The 24,344-nt window shown below is 38.4% G+C and overlaps 1 pseudogene; it reads left to right on the top strand.

Annotated features, from left to right (window-relative positions):
* The first annotated feature begins 2,923 nt into the window (after positions 1-2,923).
* LOC123590813 lies at positions 2,924-4,705 on the top strand (annotated as a pseudogene).
* The last annotated feature ends 19,639 nt before the right edge of the window (positions 4,706-24,344 follow it).

The following is a 24,344-nucleotide window of genomic DNA, read 5'->3' as shown; positions in this document are numbered from 1 at the left end:
ATAAGCTAGATTTCATAAAAATTAAAAACTTTCATGCATAGGGGAGCCTGCGTGATTCAGTCAGTTAAGCATCTGGCTCTGATTTCAGCTCAGGTCATGATCTCACAGTTCATGATATCAAGCCCCATGAGGCTCTGCATGCAGACAGCACGGAGGCTGTTTGGGATTCTCTCTCTTCCACTCTCTCTCTGCCATTCCTCTACTTGTGCTCTCTCTCTCTCTCTCTCTCAAAAAATAAATTAATAAATAAACTTTAAACATTTGAAAAACCCTTTCATCCATCAAAGGATACTCTAAAAGTGAAAAGACCATCCAGAAACTGGGAGAAAATATTTGCAAATCATGTATCTGATAAACGTCTAGTATCCAGAGTATATAAAGAACTCTTACAACTCAACAGCAGACACAAACCCAATTTAAAAATGGACATTTCTCCAGATATCCAAATAGGCAACAAACACATGAAAACATGCTAACTGAATTAGTCATTTAGAAAATGCAAATGAAAAGCACACTGAGAAACTATTTGTAGTAAAAAAAAAAAAAAAAAGAAAAAGGAAAATAACAAGTATTTGCAAGGATGTAGAAAAACTATAAATCTTATGGATTTCTGGTAAAAATATAAAATTGTACAGTGCTGTGGAAAACAATTTGGTGCTTCCTCAAAAATGTAAACGTGGAATTACCACATAACCCAGTAATTTCCCTCATAGATATACACCCAAAAGAATTACACATAGGTGTTCAAACAAAAAGTTAAGAATGTTCATAGTAGCTCTATTTACGATAGCCAGAAGGTAAAAACAACGCAAATGTCTATCACCAGATAAATGAATAAACAAAATGTGAGATATCCATTCAATAGAATATTATTCAGCCATAAAGACAATTATTGCATATGTTACTGATACATGCTACAACATGGATGTACCTTGAAAACCTTACACTCAGTGAAACAAGCCAGATACAAAGGACCACATACTGTATGATGCCATTTACATGAAATGTACATAATAGGCTAATCCATAGAGACAGAAAGTTAATTTGTGGTTGCCAGGGGCTGGGGGGAGAGGGGAATTGGGAACGACTGGTTACATTTCTTAAAAAATTTATTTTTTCGAGAGAAACAGAGCACAGGCAGGGGAGGGACAGGGAGAGATGGAGACACAGAATCCAAAGTAGGCTCCAGGCTCTGAGCTGTCAGCACAGAACCCCACACGGGGTTCAAACCCATGAACTGTGAGATCATGACCTGACCTGAAGTTGTACACTTAACCGAATGAGCTACCCAGGTACCTTGGGAATGACTGCTTAGTGGGTACAAGTTTCCATTTAGAGTGATGAAAAATTTTGGAAATACATAGTTCTAATTGTACATTGTGTGCAATTTGGGCTGGCTGTGCATTGTGAATATAGTTAATGCCACTGAATTGTACTTTAAAATGATTATGATGAATGTAATGTCATTTTACCACAATTAAATGTGTGTTAACCACTAAATGATTAGCCAGAGGACATATAATTTCTAAACACAGGAAGTAGACAAAAAAGAATAAAAAATTGAAAAAGTAGCACCCGAAAGCAACCCACTGAAAAATATATTCAGTATGATTAATAAGCTCTACACTCATATGTATGCGTATTTCAGGTTTTCTTCAAAAGAACAAGATACCATATAAAAAACTCAGCATACAAAGATCTTTATAAATGTTTATTTTAAACATTTTTTATAAGGTTTATTTATTTATTTTGAGAGAAAGACCGTGCGTTCACAAGCGGGGAAGGGAAAGAGAGAGAGAGAGAATCCCAAACGGGCACTGCACTGTCAGCACAGAGCCCTATGTGGGACTCTTCCCACCAACTGTGACATCATGACCTGAGGCGGAATCAAGAGTGGGTGACTTAAGGGACTGAGCCACCCAGGCCTCCCTTTCACAAATGTTTCTTTTTAAACTGTATGGGTTACACAGTAGATTAAGCAGAGCTAAAATAATAAATAATTAGTAGACTGAAAGATGGATCTGATGAAATCATCCAGAATGCAACACTAACACACATTAAAGACAGGACAGAGGTGCCTCTCCATGCTCAGCGGTAGAGCTTGCTTAGGGTTTTCTCTCTCTCACACTCTCTCTCTCCCTCCCCCTCCCCCCCCTCCTCCCCAACCCTCGCACCTGCTAGTGCTCTCTCCCTCTCTCTATAATTAAAAATATATACATTTAAGATACACATTTTTTAAAAGTTTTTTTTTTATGTTTATTCATTTTTGAGAGACAGAGACAGAGTGCGAGCAGGGGAGGGGAAGAGAGAGAGGGAGACACAGAATCTGAAGCAGGCTCCAGGCTCAGAGCTGTCAGCACAGAGCCCGATGCGGGGCTCAAACCCACACACTGTGAGATCATGACCTGAGCCTAAGTCAGAAGCTCACCCAACTGAGCCACCCAGGCACCCTAAAATATATTTTTGAGAGGATAAAAGTCATAGAGAATTGGTTAAAGTCTTTATCATTGGAATTCCAGGTGGAGAAAATGAAGAGAATTGGAAAGAGGGAATATTTACTTCCGAGGGATAATTTTCCATAATTGATGACGATTCTTGCTTTTCATCTTCTCATTCAGAAAGTGCCACAAGCCTGCTGTCAGCCTATTTCAGTGAGCTCCTCCTGCACCTGTCAGTGCCTGTGACCTTCACTGTGCTTCCCACAGACACATTGCTCAGATGCGCCCCTGGCGGCCGAGGGCTGCAAGCTTAAAAGCTCAGTTTCAACCTTCCTATAAAACCTCTGCCTACAGCCAGTTGAGTTTCCATTTCAGGTTGTAACAGAAGGAGATGCACCTGGACTTTCCTGGAGCCCTCTGCGTTTTCAAGTGTCAGGCGGAATTAAGGGTTCTTTGACTGTAAACTGCACTTGTTTGACCAGTCCTGCTCCCCTCGGCAATTTGTCACCTACCAGAAGTGTCTCCAACTGTGGGCATCCCACCCTTATCCTAGAGTTGTTCTTTAAGCCACAAAAAAGCTGCATCCAAGTTTATTTGACCTCTGTCCTCTCAAGTGTCCATGAGGCTGCGCCCCGAGGGAGGTGAAGGCTTTGTGGTCAAGCTCCGTGGCCTGCCCTGATCCTGCTCTGTTGAGGATGTGCAGAATTTCCTTTCTGACTGCACAATACATGATGGGGCTGCAGGTGTTCATTTCATCTACTCTAGAGAAGGCAGGCAGAGTGGTGAGGCTTTTGGTGAGAGTGGTAAGGGCCATGTAAAAACGGCCCTTAAAAAAGACAGGGAAAGCATACCACAGAACCGAGATGGACTGAGTGTTGAAGCCCCGTGGTCCAAACGGTGCTGACACCGCCAATGATGGCTTCGTGTGGCTTCGAGCACCCCCATTTGGAGGCACCAAGAAAGAAATTGTTCAGTTCTCAGGGTTGGAAATTATGCCAAGCAGGATCACATTGCCTGTGGACCTCAGGGGCAAGATTAGAGGGGAAGCCTTTGTGTAGTTTTGCCTCACAGGAGTTAGCTGAGAAGGCCCTAAGGAAGCATAAGGAGAGAATAAGGTGCAGGTATGCTGAAGTGTTCAAAAGCAGTCAGGAAAAAGTTAGGTCATACTCGGATCCCCCTGTGAAGTTCATGTCTATACAGCGGCCAAGGCCCCAAGATTGTCCTGGCACAGCCAGGAGGTGTATTGGCATCATCAAGCAAGCGGGCCCGGAGGGGATGAGGTCTGGTGATTATAGTGTAGGCTATGGGGGCTCTGAGGACAACGGCGGCCTCAGCGATGGCTACAGCTTACCACTGATGTGTTTGGGAGAGACCTCAGCTATTGTCCCTCAGGCACGGATGACCACAGGTATGGAGACAGGGAGTTCACTGTCGGGAGTAGCACAGACAGTGTCCACATGAGAGGGCTGCCATACACACCCACAGAGAACGACACTTACAACTTCTCTCCGCTCAACCCTGTGAGAGTGCATATTGAGACTGGGCCTGATGGAAGCGTGACCGGCGGAGCTGATGTTGAGTTTGCCACTCACGAAAAAGCTGTGGCAGGTATGTCCAAAGACCAGGCCAACACGCAACACAGGCATAGACCTTTTCCTGAATTCCACTCCTGGGGCCAGCAATGGGGCGTATAGCAGCCAGATGATGCAAGGCATGGGAGTGTCAGCCCAGCCTACTTACAGTGGCCTCGAGAGCCAGTCTGTGAGTGGCTGTTATGGGGCTGGCTATTGAGGCCAGAACAGCATGGGTGGATATGATTAGTTTTGTAGGAACATTTGCACTATTGCAATCAAATTTTCACAGGCATACAACAAGCAGTGAAAAGCAATTATTACTCTTAGAAGAAGCTGTGGGACCCATTTTGCACCGTGAGTTTGTGAAATCTGGATTAAAAAATTACCTTTGCAGTGTTTTCTCATGCAAACTTTCTTCTAGCATGTGATAACGAGTAAACTAAAACTATTTTCAGCTTTTCTCAAGTAACATTTTGGTTGTGTATTTCAGAGTGATGTTATCTGAGTTAAAGTGGTTTTAAGTACATTGAATGGATCTTTTACACCACATTGCCGTGAACACATTGGGGAGACATACTTTTTTGGACAACTCAAGGTGCTAGATCCCTAATTCAAAGATGAACATTTCTCATGTTTGTTCATTCTAGTTTATTTTCCTTTAAAATCTTTTAGGTTAAGTTTAAGCTTTTAAAAATAAATGAGTTTTGGGGCGCCTGGGTGGCGCAGTCGGTTAAGCGTCCGACTTCAGCCAGGTCACAATCTCGCGGTCCGTGAGTTCGAGCCCCGCGTCGGGCTCTGGGCTGATGGCTCAGAGCCTGGAGCCTGTTTCCGATTCTGTGTCTCCCTCTCTCTGCCCTTCCCCCGTTCATGCTCTATCTCTCTCTGTCCCAAAAATAAATAAACGTTGAAAAAAAAATTAAAAAAAAAATAAAATAAAATAAAAAATAAATAAAAATAAATGAGTTTTGAAAATTGAGACTCATTACTAATACTGTAGGAATTGGTGAGGATTTGACTTAAAACTTACTTGTACTGTAATTTCCTTTTGGGTATACTTTGCTAGGTGGGACTTGTTAAGTTTTTTTTGTTAACTACATTTTTTTTCTTAAAGCTTTTTCCACAATGAAAAAAACAATAAAGTGCCATAAATTATAAGACAAAGAATTTCTATTTCTGTGGAGATTTAATATATGTGAGTCAATACAATATTCAGCATTCCTAAATTCTGTCATAAATATTTTCCTCAAGGTAGCCTGGCAAGTATTCAGTACTCATAATATATGCTAACATGTATATACCTCATTCAACACTTGTGATATACCTTTCCCAGTTCAGAAATGGTATCAATGTACTCTCGCTTGTAGTTAAGGAATAACAATCTAAATCCATATCAGATCCTGGTAAGCAAGCATGGCGATAATTTGGAGAAAAAATGACATTGAACATAAATATTTTTTTCTTGGCTCCAAATTCTACCTTATGTGGGAAAATTTCATGACCACTGGATCTAGCTTGGAAACTTTTCCCAACGTTTAAGTGGTATTGTTTGTTGATTTTTGAGATAGAAATAGATATATCTTAGACATGGAATATGCTTATTAAGCCAAAAGTGAGGTAAAATGGAACAGGAACAGTTGAACAGGAACAATTTTGGTAAATGTGGAACATGAAGTCATTATAAATATAGTCAGGTTGAAGAGTTACTTGGTACCTATTGATTTTATGCATTAGTTTAAAATATAGGCCTGTCCCACTTACTCTTTCCATTTAATATATGTACAGTGCAACCCAATAAATTTGCTTAAGTAATTGATCCACCTAACTAGCTTTAGATTTATTTCTTAAAAAACATAAAACCAACTTATGTGCCTATTGTATCTTCCCTATACTTCCCCAGATTTGCAGTGATTCAGAACCAAGCTCATTTCTTGCCACAACTTTTGGGTATTGGTTTATACTAAAATTCTTTTTTCATGACCTAAATAAAACAAGTGTTAAAAGAGGCCATTTAAAATAAGCCAAGATGCAGAAGTCTTTCTCCAACTGTACCTTTATTGATTACAATGTGTATAACATGCCATTACACCAGGAAAACAACACCCTACTAATCACTTTGAAGCCTACTGTTGTACTTCCAAGACCTTGAACTTTCCCTTGCTGCTACTGGGTATGTTGTGAGTGACTGTATTGACTTTAAATCATTATGCTTTGGAATTAAGGGTAAGGATGTTTAGCTAAACAATGTTGGGTACCTGAAATTTACAAACATGAGTTATGTGTAAATTCAGTATAAGTAACATACATGAAAATAGTTTACAGTAAAGCCAAAATTCCCTGTAGCCTGCTTACACAACCTCAACAGATAATCTTGTCCAATTTCACATGGTCGATCCAATTTTATGTAGTCAGGCTGAGGACTAAAATTGTCAAGGAATGCACTAGGAATTCAGGTCTCTATTCAGATTTTTATTATTATCATCATCATTATCATCTTGGCTTATTGACTAAATAACTCTTCGCTTGCCTAGTAGATCTGTGAACGTATGTGCCTATTGAGCACTTGAAATGCAGTTAGTCCAAATTAAGATGTGCTGTAAGTATAAAATCCACGCTGGATTTTTAAAAATTAACATGATAAAGAGAATGTGAAATATGTCATTAAAATGTTTTATATTGATTACATGTTGATAATACTTTGGACACACTAGGTTAAAGAAAATATATTCTCACAATTAATTTCACTTGTTTTTAATGTGAGTAATAGAAACTTTTAAATGACATATGTAGTGCATATTTGTGAGTTTCATTACATTTCTACTAGATAGTGCTGTAGCGGACTGTCAAAGATAAAGTTCTTGTTCAGTCATGGCTGTACTTTTTGACTCAAGAATCCCAAAAAGGGTCACTCATTTGGGTTAACGCCCCAAAACACTAATTTAAAATGTTAAGTATTAGGCCAACAGAGCTAGCAAAGGGATCAGTATTAGGTTTATCTGGTCAAAGTATTTTTTCAAAGACATGTATGATTATGGCACTACAATTTCCTAAGATTTAATGACACCTTGAAATTTTAGGAACCAACTTTTCTGGATGCAACTTACCTGTCTTTCACATTTATAACATATACATTATTTAAAGTATGTAGTATGTGTATTTTATATGTGTATATATATATATATATATGTGTGTGTGTGTGTGTGTGTGTATTTTATATGTATATATATGTATATATATACACATATTTTATATGTATATGTATATATGTAACTTAATATTTACTTGATAATTCAGCATACAAATTATATACTTTATCCTACCTTATATTTAAAAAATAACACTAGGGGGGCACCTGGGTGGCTCAGTCGGTTGAGTGACCAACTTCGGCTCAGGCCATGATCTCACGGTTTGTGAGTTCCAGCCCTGCGTCGGGCTCTGTGCTGATAGCTCAGAGCCTGGAGCCTGCTTCTGATTCTGTGTCTCCCTCTCTCTCCGCCCCTCCCCCACTCATGCTCTGTCTCAGAAATAAATAAACACTAAAAAAAATTTTTTTTTAATAAAAGAATAGCACTAGGGGAGCGTGGGTGGCTCAGTCCACTGAGCGTCTGACTCTGGTTCAGGTTGTGATCTTGCAGTTCGTGGGTTGGAGCCCCACATCGGGCTCTGTGCTGACAGCTCAGAGCCTGAAGCCTGCTTTGGATTCTGTGTCTCCCTCTCTCTCTGCCCCTCCCCTGCTTACACTCTGTCTCTCTCCCAAAAATAAATTTAGAAAAACATTTATAAATAAATAAATAAATAAATAAATAAATAAAAACACTAAGTTCGAGTAACACTATGAAAAACAATTCTTGGTCTTATTATTATCGGTCTTATTTTATAATGCCATAATAAAAACTGTGGCTATAATCTGGTTTACACAGGAAAACATTAAAGATACTAGAGAGTAGAATAAAATCAATTTGGCAGATTTTAAGTCATAGTAAGCTAACTCTTCTGCACTTCACTATTTGCAATGAATTATGCTGTTACAGACATTACAACTTTTTTCTTCATTTCTAACTCAGTAACATGTCATTTTTTTTACTTTGTTCTTATATTTTACTCTATCTTTCAGCTTTCTAAGTGAGAGTGTATTTCTTTGATAATTTAGAAAAATACTTAAAGTAATAAAGTTTTATGAGAGCTCAAAGGAAACAGAGTGGAGTAGACATCCACAGTTGGTCACTAATTTTCCCCCTTCTTTTGGGTACAGCCCTGGTTTTCCTTCAAAAACTCTCCTCCCCCAATCTTAGTCTGATGGTTTGGATGGAGTTGGATTCTGTCCTCAGTACTTACTGTATCACAGCCCCTTGGCCACAAGATGGACACTCATCAGAGTCAATTCAAAATTAGTCCCAAGACTTTTACCAGACAACCAACAGAGATACTCATTTTTCTTAAGGAAATAGGAGCCATTATAAGTCATCTTGCACCACAAGGTAAGAGCCCTTCTAAAACTGGAATTAATACAGAGAAAAGAAGAACAAAGAGAAAGAGACAACATTGTTTGTGCTCCTGGATCCTGTTGTGTCTAAAAACAGTCCACATTTGGACAGCCCAGATGTGTGTGTCAAAAAATTACCCAGAATTCCTTAACATTGTTTGGGTTGGGTTTTCTGTGGCAGGTTGATATTTAGCTAAAACATACCTACATGGCTATGGCGTTTGTTTGTAGAACATCCTGATGAATTGGTACCTATTCTAGTAATCAATTTGATTAGTTATTGCCCACATCATTCCAGTTGACAAATAATTTAAATATCACCCTTCTTTTTCATCAAAATAGTTTGAATAGTAAGGTAGGATTTGGAAACAGCCGTATATAAAGAATAAGGGTAACATTTTAGTTAACAAAAAGAGAATGAGGGAGGGCAAAATACAAACCTATGCACAAAAATATAAAACAGGTACTTTTACCATAAGGTTAGAAAAAGATATCAAGACCTTTTCAGCCATAGCAGATCATCTGCTCTCTTCAAGCACGTCTCCTCTTTCATTAAAGGAACATTCAAAATAACTGCTCTGCTGTCTTATAACATGTGGGATTCTACCTAGAGAAGCACTTTCTGTGTACACCATTCTATGTGAAGAAACAGTGATAATGAAGACAAGCGAATGCTTCCTAACTATGAAGTATTATTACTCCATTTGATTCATACATCTGATTTTCAGGTTATTTATATTCCCCATGTGTTTCTAGTACAGTATCAACTGAGTTTCCATGTAAGAAACTAGGTACTTTGTTATTATAGACAATATTGTTTCAATCTTATCACCCTTAACATTATTCCAATGATACTTTCTGTTTGCGAACGCACGTTGTTACTCTCCTCTCAACATTCTCTGTCACACCAACCAGAAAAATATAGTTACTTTTACCTCCACTCTCTTTAAAATTCATCCAAATTCTCCAAGCCACAATATATTTTCATATGATTTGTTACCTTGAGCAAAGAGATGTCCTTTTTTATGCTTTAATTTTTACACTCACTTGGTATTTTTTATTTTTTTAGAGTTTATTTATCTATTTTGAGAGAGACAGAAATAGAGGAGGAGGAGGGGCAGAGAGAGGGATACACAGAGAGAATCCCAACCAGGCTCTACACTGTCAGCACAGAGCCGGACCAGGGGCTTTGTGAACCCATGAACTCTGAGATCATGACCTGAGCCGAAACTAAGAGTCAGATGCATAACCGACGGAGCCACCCAGGTACCCCAGCTATTCTTTTAATGAAAATAATATTTTATGTTTTTCTTGTTTAAAATGGGACTCATTTTAGTAGAAATTTTGAAATATACATATCAAATATATCTAAATGATTATAATCTCAATACCCAAAAATAATGACTAGTAATTCTAAAGGGATATTTTAGGGGTATCTATTTTATGAAATATTTTTCACACTTAAAATATCCTTCCACGGGCGCCTGGGTGGCTCAGTTGGTTGAGCGTCCAGCTTCGGCTCAGGTCATGATCTCGCGGTCTGTGAGTTCGAGCCCCGCGTGGGGCTCTGTGCTGACAGCTCAGAGCCTGGAGCCTGCTTCAGATTCTGCGTCTCCCTCTGTCTCTGCCCCTCCCCCACTCATGCTCTGTCTATCTCTGTCTCAGAAATAAATAAACATTAAAAAAGTATCCTTCTATATTATTAAGTGTTATTACAAGGGAATCTCTAAGTCATATCTTAACGTAGCATTGATTACCCATCATTGTTTGTACTTTAACCTAGAGCATATCCCATTTTAGAAAACGGGGTCAAAGGGTCAGCCACACTAGACGGTTCCTAATGTCCACCAGGTTAGACACATGATACAAAAGTATGAAGTGGGCACACATTCAACGGTATTGCAGCTATGTAAGTGGTACCAATGATAAGCAGGGGTCCAACGGGAGTTGTGGCACTACTTACCCTTCAGACCATTTTGTAAAGGATTCTCAGGAAAGTGGCAACTTTTAAAAATGAATTTAGAACATGAGAAAATTAAATTTATCGAATGATAAATACAGATGTAGATATTAAAAACAAAAGAGACCATCTATTAATTGTAAATCTTTGGTCAGCTGTATTGATGATACATACGTTCCCATGTTTGCCATTTTCTCTTGCTTCTGATAAGACTTGACACAGGAGTTCAAGAAATCGCTCCGCAAAGACAAGATCAAATTCCAGCAAGAGGTTCTCTTTGACAGGAGAAGGGTGGAGGGAGAGAGAGATGGAGACAGAGAGAGAGAGAGAGACACAGAGAGACAGAGAGGGAGAGAATCCATGGAAAATTCTGAAATTCAATTACTTTAAAGTTACTCATACTTTGAAATCCCTATAAACACTATCCTTAGATCTGGTGTAGGCATTAGAATTGCTCTGCCATTTGCTTTGTAGACCCAGGCCACTCATTTAGCTTCTTTGTGCCTCAGTTTCCTCATCTGTAAGCTGCAAAGTTCAATTAGGTGGTCCTTTTTAGCTCTAAAATAAACACAATTCTAGGATACTGTTACTGTCATTGAATAGGGATGGTTGACAGTACTCAATATTTATACTATTGAATTTCAACTAAGTACTCACTGCTACTCAATAATCCTTGTATGCACCCCTTAGTACATTCTTCCTCTTGTGCAAAACCAATGCCACACTCTCTCAATCTCTCTCTATTTCTCTCCCTTTTGTCTCTCCATGAAAAGTGTTCTCTCCCCTCTGCGCCACCGCAATTTTTCTCTCCCTCAATTCACTTCCACATATCTCGCACCTACCATGCTGTCTCCTTCCAACTATCGAAATCCTTCTGCCACTTTGCAGACACTCTGGGTGTTCCAAGTAATCTGACCTCAATCCAGCTCTGTTTGAGGGACAAGGAAAGCCTAGGGTTCCCCTACTTCTCTACCATCTTAACTCCTCCCCCCTTCCCACCCCTTAGAACATTCTGCACAGTAACTGGCCCAAAACCTCATTAATCTCAAATCCCCTTCCCATCCCACTATCCACATTGAGCAAATGTGGACCCAATCAATGAATTCTTCAAGTAGACACAGATCAGCTACCAGTGACTGGTCTGTAAAAAGCAACAACATAATGAAGATACCTCCTGGGATCGTTTTGGTAATATCTACTTGAAGCTGAAGAGCCATCACATGCACACTGATGATGAAAATCACAATTTGGAATGCAGTGTTTTCTTCTACATTTTGATTCATCTGTCATTTTTTTCCCACATGCATCTGTTTGATGACCAAGTGTTGGAAATATACATAAATGTCACAAAAAAAGTTGATGATGTACCCATTATGTTAATTAAATTCTTCCCCCTTATTTTTGTTCTTCTAAGAAATTGCTAAATGATTTAAGTGCTAAAATTAAGTGGCTGGTCCTGAGAGTAGGGCCATTTCACAGTAACAGTTGAATAGAGAGAATATGTTAAAATTAAAATAAGCTTAAGAAAGAATTATACACTCTGACCAAGGTGGGAAAATTAGCTGAAATATCTGCCAAGGGAAAGTGGAAAGTTCTAAGATACCAGATGTCTCTGTGGGTTCCAAATTTGGAATTCTTTGTCACCTCTTAAATCTTCCCTCAGAAGTACCAAGCCTTACAATGCATGTGGTTTGGCATATGGGCTGTTATTTTGCATTTCTAGACTCTGAGTCTGCCTCTTCAATCAGTATCCAAGCTATTTTGCTAAGTTCTATGATAGCTTGGGATGCATGGCTCTGAAGAACATGAAGGAAAGAAATAATGACTTATTCTTTCCTCCATTTCATTGTAAAAATCTCCAGGTAAGATTTAGGGTCCAAGAAACCATAACTGCTATCTTTCTTTTCTTTCTGTAAGTCCTTTTGAATTTTGTATGTGGAGGGTGAGTGGGTGTGTGGAGAAATAGGGGGTAAAGATGCCTCCCCATATTTAAAAAGCCTTAATTTTTTTAAATAATAAATTATCAGAGAGGGCAATTGGGATCTTCCTCTATAGTCCTATTTCTCTCTTCAACACCAGCCACTTTTTGAATCTTCCTATTAAGAACTAACTGTGACACCTATACCTGATTTCAGGTGATCAAGACAATAGGGACAATGTAATATGAAAGCCAGTCATTCTTTTAGCAATGAAAGTCAAATTGAAGATGAATAAATAATGGGAGAAGAAAGAACAATTAAATCCAATTAAGAAAGCTCTAATATAAAATAGTAAAAGAAACACCCATTTCAAAACTAAGACATTCATTCTCATTCACATCTCATTTTTCATTTTATAATTTTTTAAAATTGTTTAGAGACAGCAAGAGAGAGCACGATCAGGTGAAAGGGGCAGAGGAAGAGAGAGAGAAAATCCCAAGTAGGTTCCATGCTCAGCACAAAGCCCAGTGCAGGGCTCCATCTCACCATCCTGGGATCATGACCTGAACTGAAATCAAGAGTCGGACGCTCACCTGACTGAGCCACCCACATTTTTCTTCATTTTAGATGGCAAGAATATTCAGGCTTGGTCACTAGATGGAATGTATTACGTTGATGGCAAATCACTGATTTGTAAATATTACATAACACCCTCGAACATGAATAACTTACCAGCTATTTTCAATTATTTAAAGAATCAATTGTTAAAAATGTAACTAAAACCTAAATGGATAATTTCAAACCTTCCAACTTATCAGTAACATGAATAATGTAAAATACCTTTAAAAAATCCTTTTTTCTATCAGTGAAAAAACTGTTGCACAAAGTTGAGTTTAGAACTGTCTTTTATAAACATGCTAAAATACTATTTTAAAAATAGTGACAAACCTCTTTGGAAAATGGCCTCTATAATGAAAAATCAATTCTGGCAGGATCATTACACATATTAAACATTCATGGGAAAGGTAGAACAGCCAGCAGAGTGTTTAGAAGTAGAAACAAGAAAATATAGATGACCTACATCACAAGCTATCTCCTGGCAGAGGCTTATGGGTCCTGAAATTAGAGGAGACAACCAAAAGTTACCAGACACGCAGACGTTTTGTCCCTTTTATTTTGTACCCAGACAGAAGCAGCCATAGCTGCGGGCAAAAAAAAGATAAAGGTGCATTTTTGAAACTAGACCTCTTAGGTTTAAAAAAAATGAGTTGAGAAAGCACATAAATATGAAGTTGTGAATTATGTGATGAGCTATGGAATGATGCGTTAGACCTGTTTTTCTCTCGGAATCAATAATGAGGGGGTTTCCTGAGTGGAGGACTAGAACCCAAGGTGAACATCGAAAAGACTCCCATTGCTGAGTCATATCAGACAGAGGGAGATGTCATGGAAATCACAGCTGGGAAACCGACAAAACGTAATTACTCAACAGACTTCCCCACTTCTTCCCTGCCAAAGGAATCATAATGGTGCAGGGTGGGGGCGTGTCAATGTGCTCAACGTCAGAAGATGACTCTGGTTTGTCTAATCCAATCATAGAAACCCTGTTCGCCTTTGCTAGCCAGCTATTTAGCCAATATTCTGTGCAGCTGTGGGGGTAGGAATGGCAGAATATGTGATTTCGTTCTTGCCAATGAGTCATGAAGGAATGCCTAATAATGAACCTCTGGGAGAAATGTGTCTTCCTGAAACAAGAAGAGCTCTTTTCCCCAGCCCGTGCTCCTAATCAAACATCATGTCAAGAGGCCATGATGCTTTTTCAGTAGCCATCTTGTAGTTTAAGAACCAAACATAAAGCTGAGGATGACAGAGAAGAAAGACAGGACTAACTCCTTGTTCCTTGATATGAATTTTGGTCTTCTTTACCAAATCTAGAACCAACTATTCCCAGACTTCTCACTCTGTAGGAAAATTAAAGTCTCTTTTGTTTAAAAAGTGTTACTTGCAGCTGAATGATCCTAATAGAGAAACTTAGATTATAAAAGTAAGAAAACTCCATGATTCTAAGGTGGGACAGTCACTGCCCTCTTTGTGATGGTGACTATGGAGATGAGAGAGGAAATCCAGACTAGGTTATGCTGATAAACAAAGGAGAGGGAATCCATGTCCAGAGGTTCATCTTTGTGCTATTTCTACCTCTGATAATGAAGTTTTCCACCATTAAGTGTAAGAGGACACATGTTCTTCATTAATAGAATCAACACCAGACATGGAAAAACCACTGGTAAAATAGTCAACAAACTCCTCAATGAGTTCTGCATCTTGCCTGTGACATTTTATTTCATTTGGCATTCATATAAATAAGCTTATTAGAAACAGATATTTCGTTTCTAAGAGATATCAGGGAATTCAATAATGCCTAGAAAGTTCCTAAGCGACGGTTCGTATGTATTTGTTTTACATGTATGTCTTATATATAAGGTATGTTTTAAGCTTTCATTTAAATATGTGTGTGTATATACGCATAGACACCAAGAAACACAGGAGACACTGTATTTAAATCTCTACAGAGATTGTAGTTAAATTTTAAATTTCCCTTATTCTAAATTTCTCAAAGGCACTGTCCCACAGTGCAATGCGCTTACTGGAGAACTAATATTAATTGACCAAAAAACCACTTTTAAAACTTGATAAATACTCATTTTGTTCATTGCATACATTGTATTTTCTAGGTCTTTATATAACTTCTTACTCATACTCAATATAACTTTTTGTGTGTTTTTTTAAGTTATCTGAGAGGCAAAACCAGGGTGATGCTAATAAAAATGTAAATTTAACTATAATAAAAATGTGGTTCCTTGCATATCTTGGAGTGTTAATTTGTCATCAGTCCTCTGTTCTAGCTTTGACTGTGATATTGATTTGGGATACAAATTTTTTCAGCTCTTCCTTTCCTTGCAGTTTCCACCAATGCCCAAATTCAGTCTTTATCCTTTTGCCTTTATTATGAGTACAAAAAAATAGGCTGGAGCATCTTTTTTTAGAACTAAAAAAGTTTTCACACTTGCATAACTCATGCAGTTGAAATGGCCTGAAATCAACAGTCCCCAGAAAAGCATCTTTGAAAAGACACCGAGGCTGAAAATCAGTAACTGCAAAGAAGTGCTTTGAAAAGAACGGTAAGGAAAAGCTACTGCGAAACTGTGCTGGAGAGATAAAAATATCTAGAATGAGAAGACATTCACCTTGGAAATGTTCTTTATGGTTTTGAAATTTTTATATGTCTCAGTTTTTTTTTTTTAAATCCCTAACGTTGTCCTGGGATTACAGATGTTTGAAGCTCCCAAATTGGCTCTGCAATTCTTGGGAAGAAAATTAGATTTCTAGAATAGCTTTCTCACTGAATAAAATATTAAGATAATTACTTACATGGCAGAAGAAATGAGCAAGTATTGAGTCTGTTGAAGTCCCCCAAGAAAGGTAAAGGAAAGGTATGGAGACAGGAACAAAATTTGCTACAGGAAGAAGCAAATTTCGAGGACCAGGGCCTCGCTTTGGAGGAGCAGGGAGAATAAGCAGGTATGCAACAAAGAGGGGTCAAGAGAAAGGGGGTGATTTGAAGAGACTGCATAAGAACTACAGAGGAGGTTTTCTCTTTAAGGAAAAGAATGAAGTCCTGAGAAGTTAGAACTCTGACCTCTCTCCATCTCTCCTTCATACACATTTTCATTCTCACTGTGTGTCTCTATCTCTGTATTTTCGTCTTTCACTTTCCACCTCTCTCTCTCTCACACACACACACATGCAGGTAAGGCCATGGAAGTGCCCTGTTCTACAATCCCTATAGGATCTGGCCTAAAACAAGGAAGGCCCGGAGTGTCTGTGTGTGGGCAGATAAGGCGAGCCTCTGTGTAAGTGAACATTCCCAAGAAAGCATGATTGCTAATAGGCTCATGGACTCCCCAGGGACAAGGCCTTGACCATGTCACTATCCAAATTTGGCAGTTGTCTCCTTCATATTTCCACACAACTCTCTCACGACTTGTGGGAATTTCATTTTCCCTTTTTCTCTCTGTCCCATCTGGAAACTATTGCAATGTCTGTGTTCACTTCCCACAGTCCTTTTCATCCTGAGGCTGAACTAGGCTTTGCTGTTCTTTCCTTTCACACAGGCCTGTAAGGTATGTCTTCACCTCTGCCTTCTTCCCTCTGCTGATAGTTGTTTAGGACATAGAACCTCCTATCCCTTTGTAATCTTCTTTATTGAAAACAACTTTGTTGCCTAGACTTGCCTAAGTTCTTGGTGTAAGTCAAACATCCTATGAAATGCTGAGCCCTCACTATCCAGGATATGGTACAATTTAGGTGTTCTCATGTATGAATACAAGCAGGGTAGTCTGTCATTTGAACCCCTCTAAAGCAATGCTTTGTCCTTGGAACTTTTGGGATACCAGAGTGGTCATTAGCTCTGGGCTAGGATACGTCAGTAAAGGCCCTTAGCTGAAGTGAATTCTGCCCAACTTCTACATACGAATGTATTGGAAGAATATGAGGGTAGGATTAATATACTCACAGAATTGACAGAAGATCAGAATAAGTTTCCACTGTGTACAAGAGAGTTTGGAGGGCTGGGAAAGAAATCTCAGCAATGGCTTCGTAGTAGAAACATTTATGTCCTCATGAGTGAGTGCCAAAGATCACTTCTGTGTTTGATTCAATTAATTCAAATTCAAGGCCAGGACAGACATTCGACTAGCTGAAAAGAGGTTTAATGAGTTCTCTTGGGCAAACAAGGGGGAGGACTGAAAGCATCTAGCCCCACTGAATTCCATAGGAAGAGGTACAAATCTGGATTTTCCTGCCCTTCAAAACTACACACATGCGAGAGAGGTAACTCTCTAAAACAAAATTATGATGGTGTTGAGAACTATGAAGAAATGCTAAGTAGTCCAAAATTACACAGGTACACTACACAGAGGTTCCTGTTGCCTAAGGTTGTACCGTGTCTGGTACATGGTAGGTGCTTAATAAATATTTGTTGAACGACTGGAATATTCCAGCCTTTCAGAGGTCCTAATGAAGTCTTATCCTAGGCCAGATTATGCAAGCAATTAATGATTTTCAGATAAATTCTTTCTGGAGCCTCAGTCTGGGACTACACCAAACCAGTCCCTGATGAGAAAGGTATTAAGTAGGATATGGGTTAAAGGAATAACCAGAAAATATGGGGACCAAGGCCAAATACATCTGTCCATTTCTCTCTTTCTTTTTCTGTCTTTAAGTGACCATTAGATCCTAGTTTTATTACCCACCTTTAAGGCAGAAAAGATTCCTAGTGTTATTGACTGTGGACTAGTACAATATCACAGGTATTTGAAAAGATCATAGCAAAATTAGCACTAAAGAGTTGAAAGGAATGATTCACATGCTCACAACATCCATTGTTTGAATGCAATTCATCTGACCAGTACAATGAATTTTCTCTAGGGTCCTTCAAAAAATATTGTTTGATTCTTTCTGCTCATTGGAACAAAGAGTTTTCACTCAGAAAGTGAAGACACAGCAAGCTTTTGTGGATCTAGCATTTAAGGAAGATTATGTACCCTTTATTTCTATAGTATCCTTCCATTACTTACTGAAGAATCACTCAAATATGTAACCCTTTTATATAAGAATAGTTGTAGATAAAGAAAACCTTCCTAGTTTTGTGGCTACCCTTGGCCATAAATAAAAAATAACCCTTTCCTCTCCCATAGAAACTGATTATAATTAGTAAGTATTGTTTTCATGTTGCCTTTTCCTACTGCGAATTCTACAAATGTTGAAACAAATGATTGAAAGAAATGTTTTCAACAAGAAACAATACCTAAGGCATCTTTGATTCATAAGCAATGCTATAGTAACCATTAATGATGAGTGCAGGAAAAAATGGAAAAGTATAATTATTATATTTTAATTATTTAATAGTAATAAATATTGAATTCTAAAACAATTTGGAGAATTATTTTGGCTTTAGATATAATCAAAATTGATCCATGTATGCTATAATCAACTGATAAAAATAAAGAATATGAATTGGCAACCTGATTTAAAATTTTTAACAACTCCAGGTAACATAATGCACCTTATGGATGTCTGTATACTCTGTCTCCTTCAGAACTAAATTCACCTGTTCACTCAGCTCTTACAGTCCTTGTTTCAATTCAATTTAACAAGATTTAGTGAGCGAAAGTTTGGAGTTGGGTCTTAAGTTAGAACAAGATATGCGAAGGAGAGTAAAACCAATTCCCTGCCCTGTATCAAAGTGAAGTACAAAGTTGTGTCTTCTGGGGTGCCTGGGTAGCTTAGCTGATTGAGCAGCTCAGGTTATGATCTCATGGTTTGTGAGTTTGAGCCCTGCATCAGGCTCGCTGCTCTCAGCACAGAGCCCAATCAGAACCTCTATCCCCCTCTTTCTCTGCCCCTCCCCCTCTCAAAAATAAATAAAGATTAAAAAAAAGAAAAACAAAAACAAAATTGTGTCTTCAAATATATAAAGGGTGATTCTGTGGGAAAGGATAGAACGTATGTTTTCAAAATTGGCCAGTCTGCAATGACATACAAACCCATCCACTGGCTGGTTAGCTGGGAGAAACCATACTGTACAAGTCATTTGATTATTGCCCCTGGGAAGCTTCCGGTTTCAAATCTTTGTAAAGCTGAAGGGGTAATGCTTACAACCTCTCTGTTTTATAGGCTTATTCTGTTGATAAACTGTATGTTAGCTTTAAAGGTCCAAATTTCATGAGGACACAATAAACATGCAATTTGATTAGTCAATCTAACCCTTTAGGGTACATAAAAATGTGATTAGTGCTTCCACACATTTGTTTGTATAAAAATCATCACAGAATTGAAAATGCCACCCTATATTCTCCATAAACTCTATAAAGAACACTGTAAGCTTAAAGAAAAAAGTGTCTGCTCTCAGGTACAGAATCAAAGTGGGCAGAACTGGTGACATAAATGAGGATAGACCCATGTGCTGAGTGACCTCTGGTCCTTTCCAGACACAGAAAGGGAAAATTAGCCTGAAGGATCACTAAAGGTCTTAGAAATAAAGACAATTACATCGTAGTATATAAATGTTGATTAAAAGCGTTGATATCAATTTCATGTCAGTTCAAAGGTAATTTGAAAATTGGTATATCAAAGTTGACTGAAGGAAATTGGGAAGATGGGCACCTGCGTGGTGTTGTCAGTTAAGCATTGGACTCTTGATTTCGGCTCAGGCAATGATCTCATAGTTGTAACACTGAGCCCTGCGTCAGGCCTCTTAAGATTCTCTCTCTTTCTGGCCCTCTCCCCCTCATGCTCTTTCTCTCTAGGAAGAAAGAAAGAAAGAAAGAAAGGAAGAAAGAAAGAAAGAAAGAAAGAAAGAAAGAAAGAAAGAAAGAAAGAAAGAAGTTAGAGGAGAATAGAGTAACATAGGGTGCATGATAGCCATATTCAAATATACAAAGAGCAGTCATGATCTGAGAGGTCAGAATTTGGACGAAAGAATGTCTAGAGATAAAGTGAAGCAATTTCGTGTTGACTAGGAAGAAAACTTTCTAACCATCATAATTTTACAAAATTAAGAGTGGGCTATCTTAGAAGGGAATAATTTTCCATCGCTGTCAATGCTCATTGAGTCTGAAACCACTAGTACCAGGAATAATGAAAAGAAAGAGGTGGAGGGGCACCTGGGTGGCTCAGTTGGTTAAGCACTCAACTTCAGCTCAGGTCATGATGTCATAGTTAATGAATTCAAGCCCCATGCTGGGCTCTGTGCTGACAGCTCAGAGCCTGGAGCCTGCTTCAGATTCTGTGTCTCCCCCTCTCTCTGCCCCTCCCCTGCTCATGCTCTGTCTCTCTCTCTCTCTCTCAAAAATAAATAAACTATAAAAAAAGTTTTTACACAGAAAAGAGGAGGAGAAGGAGGAAGAGGAAGAAGAAGGAAACAACCACCACCATCACCATTTGTTGAGTTCCTGACCATGTGCCAGTGCTTTACATGCATCATTTCATGCAGTCCTCACCACAACCCTATCTTGTATATTATTACTTCCATTTTAAAGAGAAGAATCTGGTGGCATAAAGGGTATAAATAACTTTCCCAAGGCCACACAAGTAATATGTAGCTAATCAGAGATTTAAATTCAATTCTGACTCCTAAATCTATCACATCACATGCCTATCACATCCCTATTATTGGAGATATTGAGTAAAAAATTAAATAGGTTTTTAACTTTTAATTTTTTTTAACATTTATTTATTTTTTGAGAGACAGAGAGAGACAAAGCACAAGAAGAGGAGGGGCAGAGAGAGAAGGAGACACAGAATCTGAAGCAGGCTCCAGGCTCTGAACTATCAGCACAGATCTCAATGTGGGGCTCGAACCCACAAACTGTAAGATCATGACCTGAGCTGAAGTCGGACGCTTAATCAACTGAGCCACCCAGGCGCCCCAAACAAGTTTTTATTTTTTAAAGGATGGGTACACCGATGATCTTGTGCTGTTGTTATTCTCTCTGAAACTCAGAGATTCTGCAACTCTACAAATATGAGGCACAGGCAGATTCCATGCCAGGCAAGTGTTATTATCAAGCTGGCTATGACTGGCACCATGACTGGAACCTACTTCCCGGATCTCAGTCAGTCCTGTGCCCTTTTCACAGTATCATTCTGCCTTCCAAGTATGAGTTCAGGTATAGGGAGAAGGAAAACATGGACATATGATATGGAAAAATTCTCTCCAACTAATGCTGAGAACAGGCAAGACTGGAAAGAGGGTATTTGCCCCTCACGTGATAGGATAACCTGTAAAAGAAAAAGGATGCAGAAGACAGCTTTGTGTTTCACAAGCGAGAAAACTCCTTAAAGCTTGAGAAGGATTGAGATGCCGAAAGTGGAAGACATGTATGCTAGCTCTAAGAGCACTTACAAAGTAGTAAGGGTAATTTGGTAACTCTTCCCTGGACTTGTTAAACTCTTCAGTACATGATCTGGCTTACATCCAAGATTTCTTATTTCTTTCCATAGTCTGTTTGAGGTAAAGTACTTTTCTATAGCTTTTCTCCTCCAATCTTCATAATAACCCTGTCAGTAAATGGGAAATATATTAACAGCCTGCACCCTTTTATTTTTTTTAATTTTTTTTAACGTTTATTCATTTTAGAGACAGAGAGAGACAAAGCATGAATGGGGGAAGGTCAGAGAGAGAGGGAGACACAGAATCTGAAAGAGGCTCCAGGCTCTGAGCTGTCAGCACAGAGCCCGATGTGGGGCTTGAACTCACGGACCACGAGATCATGACCTGAGCCGAAGTCGGTCGCCCAACCGACTGAGCCACCCAGGCGCCCCGTTGCACCCTTTTATAAGTGAGGAAACTGAAATCCATGAAGAGGATGTAAATGAGTCAGTCACACAGCTGGTACATGGCCCAGCTGAGATCATGCACATATGCCAACGTGCAGAGCAATGCTCTTTCTCTGACAGTATATTGACTCTCTTCTCTAGGCTGCAAGACAGGCTAACACAGAGGACTTCAAAAGCAAGTCCAATAGCTATATGAATGTCTTATACTACATTTCCTTCATATACTACTTTATTTTTCAAAAGAGAACTTGGCTTAAAGTACTATAAATATCATGTTTACTAATCCACCCAAGTAGAATTTTTATGCCCTAAATGTATATCTATTTAAGTTAACTTAATGATTTAAAAAGCCATATTTAGAAGCTAGTAAATATGTAGATCAACTTAGGGGTTCATTTGGAAAAAAAGGAAAAAAATCACTAGGAAAAGCAGAGCAAAATCCATTGACAAGGAACCAGGAATAGACATATTTGTAATTTTAACACAATTAAATGGCATATCCCAGTAGAACATTATTTTTAATTCTGTTTTTTGTTTTTATCAGCATTCATGTTTTTCATGTACCAATAATTGAGAGTGCAGAAAGTGATTTTCTCAAGGGCAATGAGGTGTATACATCATGTATACCATATATTTGTAGAGCTTAGGGCCAGAGGAAATAAACAGATTTAACAATGAATAAACATTAAGAAGACTAATACTGAGGGTTTGAAAGGCTATCACCATCTTTTTACTGAGAACAAGGAATCCAGACTCCCCACAAAGCAGGATGGTAAGGAAAGGAAAAACAGGCTTAGATAAATTGAAGATAGCAGGTTAAAATTTTCTTTTCAACCTATTTCATTGTTTGAGCATACGAGAAACTCCAGAGGGAAAGTCTCCCCACCTACTTTGAATTGCTGAAGCAAGCATGCTTAAAAGAAGGGAACATCTTTGGATTATTTCTTTCATCAACAGAAAATACACTTCTTGGTCATAAACACTAGAGACTACAACAACTAGCATTCAGAGAAAAACTGTGGGGGAAATTCTGCTTCCATGCCAACGAAGAAAGAAAAATCTAAAAAACAATTTATAAATGAAAAACCATATCAGATTTTTTAATGTAGGTAACAGATTGCTAGAGGTTATAGGCCAATTCTAATATGTTGGATGCTTGCTTTCTTGAGGGTAAGTAGGTGATGGAATATAATGGACAACCTTGGGACATTCTAAGCAATAGTGTAAAGGCTGGGTTTCCAAGGAAACAGCATAATACATGCTCCAGACAGCTAAATTAAACCAATAGGGAAGAAATAATTTAAAACAAAATAGTGCCAATGAAAGATATTCCTCAACATGGTCATAATTGTATATAGGGCCCTCTCCCCTTTAAAGTAAAATACTGTAAAATACTTGGAGACTGAAGAACATCCTACTAAAGAATCAATGGGCTAACCAGGAAGTTAAAGAGGAAATTAAAAAATATATGGAAGTCAATGAAAATGATAACACCACAACCCAAAACCTCTGGGACTCAGCAAAGCCGGTCATAAGAGGAAAGTATATAGCAATCCAGGCCTTCCTAAAGAAGGAAGAAAGATCTTAGATACACAACCTAACCTTACACCTTAAAGAGCTGGAAAAAGAACAGCAAATAAAACCCAAAACCAGCAGAAGACAGGAAATGATAAAGATTAGAGCAGAAATTAATGCTATTGAAACCAAAAAAAAAAAAAAAACAAACAAACAAACAAACAAAACAGTAGAACAGATCAATGAAACCAGAAGCTGGTTCTTTGAAAGAATTAACAAAATTGGCAAACCACTAGCCAGTTTGACCAAAAAGGAAAAGGAAATGACCCAAATAAATAAAATCAAGAATGAAAGAGGAGCGATCACAACCAACACAGCATAAATAAAAACAATAATAATGGAGTATTATGAACAATTATATGCCAATAAAATGGGCAATCTGGAAGAAACGGACAAATTCCTAGAAACATATACGCTACCAAAACTGAAATAGGAAGAAACAGAAAATTTGAACAGACCCATAAACAGTAAGGAAATCGAATTAGTAATAAAAAATCTCCCAAAAAACAAGAGTCCAGGGCCAGGCTTTCCAGGGGAATTCTACCAAACACTTAAGGAAGAGTTAACAACTATGCTTTTGAAGGTGTTCCAAAAACTGGAAATGGAAGGAAAACTTCCAAACTCATTCTATGAAGCCAGAATTACCGTGATTCCAAAACCAGACAGAGACCCCACTAAAAGGGAGAACTATAGACCAATTTCCCTCATTAACATGGATGCAAAAATCCTCAACAAGATATTAGCCAACTGGCTCCAACAATACATTGAAAAAATTATTCACCGCGACCAAATGGGATTTATACCTGGGATGAGGGCTGGTTCAATATCCGCAAAACAATTAATGTGATTCATCACATCAATAAAAGAAATGACAAGAACCATATGATCCTCTCAATAGATGCAGAGAAAGCATTTGACAAAATATAGCAGCCTTTCTTGGTAAAAACCCCCATGAAAGTAGGGATAGAAGGATCATACCTCGAGATCATAAAAGCCATA

The sequence above is a fragment of the Leopardus geoffroyi genome, chromosome B4, assembly GCF_018350155.1.
Source record: "Leopardus geoffroyi isolate Oge1 chromosome B4, O.geoffroyi_Oge1_pat1.0, whole genome shotgun sequence".
Classification (NCBI taxonomy): Eukaryota; Metazoa; Chordata; class Mammalia; order Carnivora; family Felidae; genus Leopardus; species Leopardus geoffroyi.
Note: the sequence above shows the minus strand (reverse complement) of the source record. Positions and strands in the feature narration are given on the sequence as shown.